Raw genomic sequence first — 10,931 nt, 5'->3', positions numbered from 1 at the left:
GTAATAAGTGATAACAACTGAACATATCATAGCAATGTTCAAACTCAAGTTACTAATACATGCCTAACTGAAAATGTTAAAAGTTTACACATAAAATACACATAATAGTCAAATTCGCGTTGCGATATTCAAATGAATGTGTAATAAGTGATAACAACTGAACAAATCATAGCAATGTTCAAACTCAAGTTACTAATACATGCCTAACTAAAAATGTTAAACGTTTACATATAAAATACACATAATACAACGTTTGCATTTAAAAATCACCTAAGTTAATAGTCTCAAAAGGTGAAGCCGATTGTGATTGGGATTTTGATTGCGATTTTGATTGCCTTTTTTTGACACCATATGAGCTTTGGATTTTGATGAGGATCCATATTTTGGTAGAGGAAAAGATGATTGTGATGGCACTGGTGATCCACATGTCAACCTTGTATGACCACTTTCCTTGCACCGACTGCATGTCGATCTCTTCTTCTCTTCACCCTTAGACAGTATACGATCGTGACTTTTTGGTCGGCCAGGTAGCCTTCTGTCCATGGCTGGTGGCAAAACTGTTTGTAAGTCATCTGGTATGTCCCATTCAGAAGTATGTGGAATAGGGTAGATAATCTCGGCATAAGTCTGTCGATATACTTCTGTAGTGTAGCAATCCATAGCGTATGCGCTTGAATAATCTTGGTTTAGATGAAGAGCAACTTTTATAACATGGCCACATAGATAACCAGATGTTTGCCATTTCATACAACTACACGTCTTTGCATTTAGATCGACAAGCACATTTAAGTTATTATCCAGTACTTCAAACAAAGTGTTTGAACATGGTTCAACTCTCCATGACGTTGACTTCACAACACGTTTCGTTATCTTTTTTTCAGTCCATGGTGTAACACGATGTTCCAATGTTCCTGTAAATTTAAATAAATAATACTTAGTAAAATATATGATAAGTTACGAATTTAAAGAAATAATACATGCATGGTTTCTTTTCTTGTAGTACCACTATTGAATAGAGGCTCGAAAAAACTCCATTAACATAGTAATGGGTAATTTCTGGGAATGACGACTTAGGGCGTTGATTGATTCTGCACTATTAGACGTCATGAAACCATATCTTGCTCCAAGTTGATGTACTCTTGACCATCTTTCAAACCCGACATCTTATAGTGTTTGAGCACACTGAGGCAAAACACGTTTTAAACAATTTACATGCTTATTAAAATCCACTTCCCGATAAGCTTTTACAGCCTTCCAGTATGTCCATTTGTGATTTTTTATACCAGCAGACCTTGATTTTAGATTTCTATACAAATGAACACCACAAAGTCCATGAAAAGCATCTGGGAAACACCTTCTAACAGTGTTGTCAATTGAGTTTGCCCTATTGGATATGATTGTCAGATTGCTAATAGGACCTATGCAATCCCTAAGATGCCCCATAAACCATGTACATGAATAAGAGGTTTCAGATTTGCCAACCCCGTAAGCTATTGGCAATATCCCATTGTTAGCATCTATGACTACTGCTAATAAGTTTACTCCAAGGTATCGACCTTTCAAATGTGCTCCGTCAACTATAATAAATGGGCGCATGCAAGTAATAAACAAACGAATCTACAAAATAATATACATAAGAAAAATAATCATTTAAATGTGAAATGCATGTAACTAACAAAAATGAGTCAACAAAATTATATTGATTTACTAACCGCAGCACCAATGGCGATAAACAGCAACTCAAAGCGTTAATCTCTATCTGTTTTGATATGAGTTACCGACCTAGGATTTTTCAGCTTTAAATTGTGACAATAAGCCGGCAGTTGGGCAAACGATGCTTCTGGCGACCCCCCAACAATTCCAAGGCATAATATTTGGCTCTCCAAGCTTGAGAATATGAGATACTAATCTTGAACCGAGCATTCATGTCAGTCATAATTTCATGTCCTGATATACCCTGCCATTCAAAAACATTAACTCAGCCAGAAAACCACCCAACACCTTTTTGTTTGCCTGTCTATGGTGAGGAAAAACTTGGGTTCTTGAACATGTATGTTTATCAATAAAAGTCTTAACTTGAAATATTTCGCAATCTTTTATCCTCTTTGCAATCATACGCCACATACAGTTTTTGTCAATCATACACCTTGTTTCGAAACGATCTTTGCTTGATTTGTTAACTTTTAGTTGATAGCCATCTTCCACATATTTCGTATACAAAGCTATCTTCAAGTCTTCTTTTGTATCAAAACAATCATCTTTCTTGATATAAATAATTTTTGTGTAACAATCAACTGCTATCTTTACCAACTATTCTTCCGGTATCTGAAGTAATTATGGCATTTTTTTGGGGACTTTTCTTCGGGGATTTCTTCTTCTTCTTTTTCTTCTTCAGGGTTATATGAATTACAGAATGGATGTTCAACATGTTCATTCACAGTCGTAACTTCCTCCTCATTATCATCAACAACATCTTCCTCGGCAGTGGTTGTTTCATCATCAAAATTCGGGTATTGACCAATATCAAAATCATTACACGCAGGGTCTGTTTCTTCTTCTGAAACATCATCAAAATCTGAGTATTGACCAAGATTAAAGTCCGGGTATTGACCAAGATCAAATTTCGAATACTGACTAGTACTCACAATTTTTTCTGTTGGCTCATCATCGTCTAACTGGTCAATACGAAAACTGGAATTTGGTGCTGAAAGTTGATTGGTATTTGAATTAGGGAAAGGTTGTGGGTTTTGAGATTGTGTTTGGTATTGGAAATGTGGTGAAACAAAATTTGCTTGGGGATGAAATTGTGGTGGAACCATTAAATTTTGAGCACCATAAACTGGGGTTGAAAAACTTAGTTGATTACTACCCGCTACTGACCCAACTTCACTACTTGTAGGTTCAACAACATACAATGTAACATCATCTTGCGAAACACTAATGTAAGGAATGAATCGTTCAACATCTTCATTGTCGGTTAACAAATAAACTTTACCTTTTCTCTGATAAGATAGCCTAAATCCACTTAAGGGCTCTAAATTCAATTTATTTGCAACACGTAACATTAGAGTTTCATAAGTTAACTTTTTTAATGACAGTTTTAGTTGAAGATTCATGGGTAAAGGCATATATTGTAAAACATCATGAACATTCTCCCATGACCCTCCAAAACACAAATCTATCCAAACATGATCAACATTAGATGATTTCATTATTGTAAATTAATTTACTAAACAAACGAGCTGCGAAACTAAAACCTGTTGTCGGATGGGGAAGGATGTCGTTGGATATAGGAACGGATGTCACCGGAGAGAGTGATAGATGGAGATGGAATGAGTTGCGATTTAGGGATTTAGGTTATGAGTTGCTGTTGCTGCGTAGTTATATACCAAAAACATTTGTGTTGCGAAACTAAAACCTGTTGCGAATTTGAAATTCAGCGTTGCGACAGCCAGAATCGCGTTGCGATAGTCAAAATCGCGTTGCGAATCTGAAAACTAATTTGCGATACTGGAGATCGCTTTGCGATTTAGAGATCGCATTGCGATTTTGTTGGTTATTTTGGCAAATCAAAAAAAAGTTGGTCAAAATCGTATATTATAAGGAATTTTCGATCACTGAGGTTATTTTCTCTTAATGTTATTGTATATACTCTTTATTTAATAAAAGGATTGATACAAAAATAGGTTTCTAAATTATGTCTCGAAAAATGTTTTAGTGCCTGAAGAATTTTTCGTTAAAAATAGGTGTCTAATATTTCCAACATTATACTTTTAGGTGCCCAGACGTTAATAGCTATTAAATATCCCCATTAAGTGATACGTGTCACATTCTGATAATTTTGATAATTTCTTTTAAAAAATAAAAATATTTTTTTGTATTAAAACAACCCCTGATGCAACAGCCTCCTTCCCCTTCTTTGTCGGTCGATCAGTCGACGGTGACCATCACCATCACAATCACCATCATTGACACCGATGTTGACCCTCGATCAAACCCCTATTGATCTTTCTTCATAACATGTCACCGACAATCGTTTGAGTTAAGAAATTAAAATTGAGAATTAGGGATTTAGATATTAGGGATTTTAAATTTAGGGATTTTGGGTAACGATAAGGACAACGATTGATCAATAGGTGGGTGGCAACGGGTGAGTGACCATTCGACGATAATGATGGTGGTCAGATATGGCCGGCGACAGTTGATAATGGGGTTGAAATGAGATATTTTAGTTTTTAGGGTTTTTTTATATTTTGAGTAAAAAGTTGGGTTCTTTTGTAAATAAATTGAACTTTTTAAATTTTTTCTTTTTTAATTAAAAATAATATTTTTATTATTAAAAATTAAAACGGTAGGCACCTAAAAGTATAACTGAGAATACATTTAGCACCTATTTTTAGTGAAAAATCTTTAGGCACTAAAATATTTTTCGATGCATACTTTAGGCAATTATTTTTTTATTAAACCTTACTAAAATTAGTAATTATTATTAGTTCAACAAAATTATAAATAAATCTAATTATTAGGATAATAGATACATTGTTTTATAACTATAAAAATAATTTTATCTAAGTTTGATTGTCAAATGTAGTTGCACATTTTAATATGGCACATTAATTACAAACCAATAAAGAAATTCTTTAAAGTTATTATTACTAAATAGAGCATATTTGGCTAAACTTTCAAATTTTTAGAAAAAATAAAATTATATAAAATTAAAATTATTTAAATATATTTAATTTAATGGAACTTACTATTTATAACATGACTAGGTACACAGATGATTAATATATTATATTAAAATAATTATTTGATCATTGAAGTTTTAGAAACCGTAAAATGTCATAAAATTCGCCACACATAATAAAATAGTGATTAATTTAATAAGGTTTAATAATCATTTTATAACTGTTTAAAAATTTTAATAATTATTTTATAACTTCAAATTTTAAGTGATCATAAAATTATTTCAATATATTGTAGTGGTTGTTTAGGTACTTTACCTTTTATAACAATTATCTAAATATTTCACGCATCGGCATTTCAAACACAACCTTAATTACTGGTAGTATTTACTATTATTGAATTTAATTACTACAATTTTATTTCATTACACGAAATTCAAATATCCACCCATGATTTCAAGCATAGAATTGTGTAATATTAACCATTAATAAATCTCCTTTCATTTGCATCATTATTAATCATTAGTGTAGAGGTAAGACACGTATTACTTCTAAAAAAAAGGTAAAAGAAACCTAAAATTATAGAATTAATTAAAAATGAAATAGAAAAAAAAATCTTCTCGTTCGACAAATCTAAAAACCCTAAAAACTTAATTTTTTTTCTCATTGATGTGCCGCTCATCTATTTTCTTTTTTCTTTTTGTTAATCGACTACGACACCAATTTTAATGTTGGTTGCCAATCGTCGGTATTCTTTATCTTCTTTTTCTTTCTATATCATATCATATCATATCTTTATTTTATTTTGTTTTTTTATTTTCAATAAGTCTACTTGTGTTTCACGTTTTCATCTGCCTTTATAGCACATTTTCTTAAGCTTTATTGGCAAGTTTTTGAGTTCTTTGACCTTTTTTATTTATCTTTTTTATAAGAGTTGATTTGACATCGTCATAACTGATCAATATGACCCTTATTTGATATCTTGTGATCTTCTTGCTTTGGTCCATCGGATTAGATTTAGATACCCGATTCGCGATAGTGGATAGTTTTTTATGTCGCTCGAGTTTGATTTGTGTTTTGTCAGTAGTCTTTCAATAGCTTGATTTCTTTTTGTGGTTTCGTTCCCGATGCGATCAGATATGTTTGGATCTATCTTTTTTCAGTTTCTTGGTTAGATTTAATCTTCCTTGTGTGGTCCTACCGTGATATTAAGTTACTAGTTTTGTTTCAATGATTATAGGAAATTTTATTAATTATGCTTAATTTACTATTGTAGTTGTAAAACTTTATTTTAGTTTAGGATATTTCTTAATTTTAAATAAAATTAATTGTTTCTATAAAGAAAAATACAAATTAAATAGGAATTGGGAAAAAAACATGGTGGGCCAAGGGTTGTTTAGAGATTGATAAACATCAAAGCTTTAGAACTAGACTCCTTGACCACCTCATAATTATGCTTGCCTTCGGATAAGCAGCTTCCACATGCATTTTGTTCTTTATTTAGGATCACTTTATGGTTCTGGAAACAGGTGTCGTTTTAATATTCAAACTCCTAAATTACTTTTCTTTTCCTTTTTCTACTTAATCACATTAGTTTTTCTGAATTATTATTTTAAATTTAATAAATATATTTATAAGTATTCCTCATAATAATAGATGATTCGAACTTGGATTTAACTGTTAACACTTAAAGAATAGTGGACTGGAAACATGATGTTAAAATAGCAAATAGTCTTGTCTTTATCCAAAGTCCAAAACCTCTTTTTATCATTTTACTAAAGTGATTAGCTTTTGAATTCATATAACTATAAAATGTGATTCCTTGTATAACATCTTCTCATGAGCTTTTATAGCTCTGGTTGGTTCCTCTATTATATAAACTGTCTGGAAGTAATAATGTGAGAGGCATAAATCATGAAAAACAGAATAGGTAAGTAAATAAATATCATCGCCGTTGGGAATCAAACCCACGATCAAATGGTTAAAAGCCATGCACTCTACCGGCTGAGCTAAGACAGCCTCCGTAGATCATTGATCTCAAGCCTTTTGGAAACAAAACGGTGGGAACACAGAATTGGAATAGCTTACTATTTTAACAACTTAGCAAACGGTTCAACAAACAGGCTCAATGGGTCTAAACTATAAAAGGGTAAGCTATTGTCACAAGGGTTGGCCTTTTCTTTTTTAATTGGGCTGTAAATCTATTGTTGTCCTTGAATAATTTTGGAAGATAATTATTGGCAAATTATTTAACGATACAATATAGGGAACAAATAATAAATTCATCTGGGAGTTGATTATCTGGAATATTCTTATATTTTTTTGTCTAAATAAATAAAGATTTGGTCGTAATTAGGATGAGATGACTTATGTTTATGAATTCTAAAAAAATAGGCAGAAAATAATTTATAATTAAAAAATTTGTATTTTTGTTTTTGTTTGTTTGCGATGGAATTATACACTGTTGTACAATCCTGTTTGACTGACCAAAGAGAGAAGAAAACACCTTATTTGGACTAAAAAACACATACTTTCCGAATCTAAGGTGCGCACCGTTTCGAGTTATGTTATGCTACAACGCACTAGGGAAAATTAAAAAAATCAATCTAAACCGGATTACGTGGTTCAGTTCGGTTTTGATTTTTTAATTTATGATTCGATTTTGGTTCGGTTTTAAAAAATAAATATATAGTAACTTAGTTCGATTTTGATTTTATTTTCATATGAAAACCTTTTTAATAAAATTAAAAAAATAAACATCCAAAACAAATTCATGTGAATTTATTATAATATAAATTAAAAAAAATAAAATTAATAATACTTTTTAAACTTTAAATTTACATATTTACACTTGATTTAAACTTTAAATTTACTTTTTTTAGAGGTTTGAAATATAGTAAACAATAAAAAAATCACAAAATCAAATCAAATACAGTGGTTATTACTTCGTTTTCAATTTTTAAACCCGTAAAATATGATTTGAATCATATTAAATATGATTTAATTCATATTTTAATAAAAAAAACTGAACTGAACGCAGAACATAAAACAAAATATGTTCTTCATTTCTTTGGAAACAGGGATCTGGCTAAGGACACGCCTAGAATCTCCATGACAACTGACTACAAACTACTCCACCTCGTACCATACCTATTTTTCTTTTAAGCTATTTCATTTACTTTTTAAAATCTAGAAAATAAAAAAACTTATTAATATACTATTGAAATTTTACATATATTAAAAATACAATTCTTGTGATAAATTTAATGATTAAATCATTAATTAAATAAAGAATCATAAATAAGAGTAATAGCATATAATTTATTGGAGAGTTGGAGTATTACTGATGGGTAGAAACGAATGTGAAATATCAGAAGTTATTATTAAAGTGTTAATAAATTAAAGCAAAAGGACAGAGATTGTGTGCACAATTGCACATGTCGTTATCAAATGAAGTGCTTCCCCGCAAAAATCAAAAGATAAAATTTATTCTACCTCACTGCAACTCTGTCTTCTGCAAGTTTTCAACTTTAAAACACTGTTACCCCTCTCAGATCCATTACACACCCAGTGCAAACTGTTGAGTGTTGACCCTTTACTGACTTCATCGTCATTAACCACTTTTGATCGAACCACCTCTCTTCCCCACTACGCGTGTGGCTTTAGAAACCCTAAACCCAAAGGCCAATCCATAGCCTTTGCTTGAACGTTACAGTATAAAGATAAACAAAAGTAAAATCAAAAGATTCAAACATTGGAATATACACTTGATCAAAAACACACTAACCCTTTTTTACAAATCTTTCTTCTTTTCATCATCTGACCCTTACCTCTTTGTCCCAGTGTCTCCTACGGTGAAACTTCGGTATCTGGGTTTTACCTTTTTTCTTTTACCAGAGATAAAATTTCACTGCTTTGGATCCGCCCCATACCCCTACTTTTTACCCTACCTTCCTTTCACCCTTTAAATTGCTAGACGATCCAAGCTCGCCTAAAGAAAGAAACAAGTGAAAGAAGAAACAAAATTTTCTAACTCTTTGAAAAGTTGGGTCAATCGCCAGTACATTCCAACACTTGTTTCTCTCTGGCAGTATGGATGTAAGTAAAGTCTACCTTTTTCTTCGTTCTATGGTCTATGCTTTCAAATTGTGTTTCGTGTGTTTTCTATTTTTGGTTTTGGTTTTTTACTTGGCGTTGTTGTTGTTTGAAGTAGATGACTGTGTTTGTGTATTCAGGATTATTACAGAAGGAACCATGTTCCAGCTTTTGGTAGCTGGGATTGGAACAATGACCTTCCTTTTACTCAGTGTTTGAATCGGCTCGGCAAACCGGATTCCTTCGTTATAGCTACGCCGAGGATCGTGATTTATACGTCGCTGGCGATCTTTATGAGAACGATGTCGTCACTCCCGCCGTGATTGTCGTTCCTCGTAAAAGGGTAAGTAAGCTAAGAACTAAATCTTAAATTTCTTCTTTAATTTCAGCATGGTTTTATTTCATTTGTTTTTCATAAACATATTCAGTCTTTTGCCATTGAATTGTTATGCCAGTAGAATAGTGCTTACTTTGCGTTAAGATAATACTATTTTTCTTGAAAGTAGACTAACAAAGCAAAGCCACCATTAGAGAACATTAAAGTCGAGTTTTCTTTAAGAAAAAGGAAGCAAAAAATCTTCTTTAGTGCTTAGTTTCCTTTCTATCACTTTAGATGGTATGGTGCTGAAATTCAAACACTTATGATGATTATGATGACGTTAATAAACAATTAGTATTAAACACTCATAAGTATGCTTACAGACAAAAGTAAGACAGTCGCATGTTAAAGACGGCAAAAAGCAAGAATGGGAGGTCAGTGACGTGAAACAACCGGCATCGGCAGCAAGCCCCATTCCCGTGTCCAAGCCAACTCCAAAACCCGTTGATGAAGACCTTTACAAAATCTCGCCTGACCTACTTTACACTAAAACCAAAAAGGTAGGCTCCACTCCTCCATTAATTTTCGAATTTAAAAGCTTTTACAATCTCCCCCACTGTACCTCGTGTTGGTAATAATTGTGTTTTCCTACTTGCTCAATTATTAATCATTTTGCCTTTGTTTTGATGCAGAAAAAAAGGTTGAGCTTGTTCTCATGCTGTTTGGTGCCAAGTTGATCATCTTGGAGGATTACGTAAATATAGTTCTTTTGATCCGTCCCTTCCCCTTGGTGTACTCAAGGGTTTTAATGGGTTAAGATGATAATTATCATAATGATTGTTGTTATATTAAGTAATCGTTATTGTTAACTAGCTAAACCTTCTCGTTAAGAAGGTTTTTTCTTTTGTAAGAAAATCCGTTTGATTAATATATGAAAATTTCTGTAAAAAAATTTTCTCGAGATTTTTTACTGTCTTGTAAAAAAATTATGTTTTTCTTTTTTAAGAAATCAACAGATGATGTGAAATGACGTGATTCTTTTTGATTATCTTTATATGATTTACTACAAGTCATGGGATTGTATTTAATTTTGGAAGTCTGAGATGTTGCTTTCGGAGGAAAGGGGCAAACTGTTGCAACAATTTTGCAGATCCAGTAAACAATCCACAGTTGATAAAATTTGTAACCTTTGATTCTTGCTAACATCACGGGCCACGCATCATATCCTTCAAATTTATTATTCACTCTTCTTTACTGAAAAGAGATATTTTTGTTACCTTTTTACTGTAATTTTTTGTGTTTTGATTGAATCCATATTTACCGTAACTAGTTCATGTATGGTTATTGTCAGGTTTAGGAATTGAATTTAAGACAGCGTGTAGTTTGATTCGAAAACTTGGTAATCCCAGCATTTCTCGCATTGAGAAAAGTATTTCATTTTTTAATGAATACTGAAATATTAAAATTTATTATTATCATTTACCAACGTCTATGTTGTATAGATCCACATACAACGGATTTTGATTTACATAATATCGAAAATATTAAACCTTTAGATTTTCATCTAAAACACAAGATTCACCCGACAACTGCAAACATGATGACTCAAATCTCCGAACATATATTGAATTATCCCTTAATTTTCTCATTAACATATTTTGTTGATAACTGAACGTTTCTTGCGCTAATAAAATGTACATCTTCTCTTATCTCTTCCCCTTTTCTCATTATCCTCTTCTGCTAATCTTCCTCACTTGGTTTGTTCAGCAATTTTTTTTAAAATGCCAATGAAATCATTGAAGTCAGATCAAAACCCCATGGCTGCACCTTGG

At 32.0% G+C, this 10,931-nt stretch overlaps 1 long non-coding RNA gene across 1 annotated transcript; it reads left to right on the top strand.

Annotated features, from left to right (window-relative positions):
• Positions 1 to 8,415: 8,415 nt before the first annotated feature.
• Positions 8,416 to 9,903, top strand: LOC120200931. The gene is made up of 4 exons (XR_005523613.1): positions 8,416 to 8,783; positions 8,921 to 9,123; positions 9,483 to 9,659; positions 9,792 to 9,903. It is a non-coding gene; the product is annotated as an uncharacterized LOC120200931 (long non-coding RNA).
• The last annotated feature ends 1,028 nt before the right edge of the window (positions 9,904 to 10,931 follow it).

This window comes from Hibiscus syriacus, unplaced genomic scaffold, assembly GCF_006381635.1.
Source record: "Hibiscus syriacus cultivar Baekdansim isolate YM2019G1 unplaced genomic scaffold, ASM638163v2 tig00006666_pilon, whole genome shotgun sequence".
NCBI lineage: Eukaryota > Viridiplantae > Streptophyta > Magnoliopsida > Malvales > Malvaceae > Hibiscus > Hibiscus syriacus.
The sequence above is the reverse complement of the archived record's forward strand: the minus strand, read 5'-3'. Positions and strand labels throughout refer to the sequence as shown.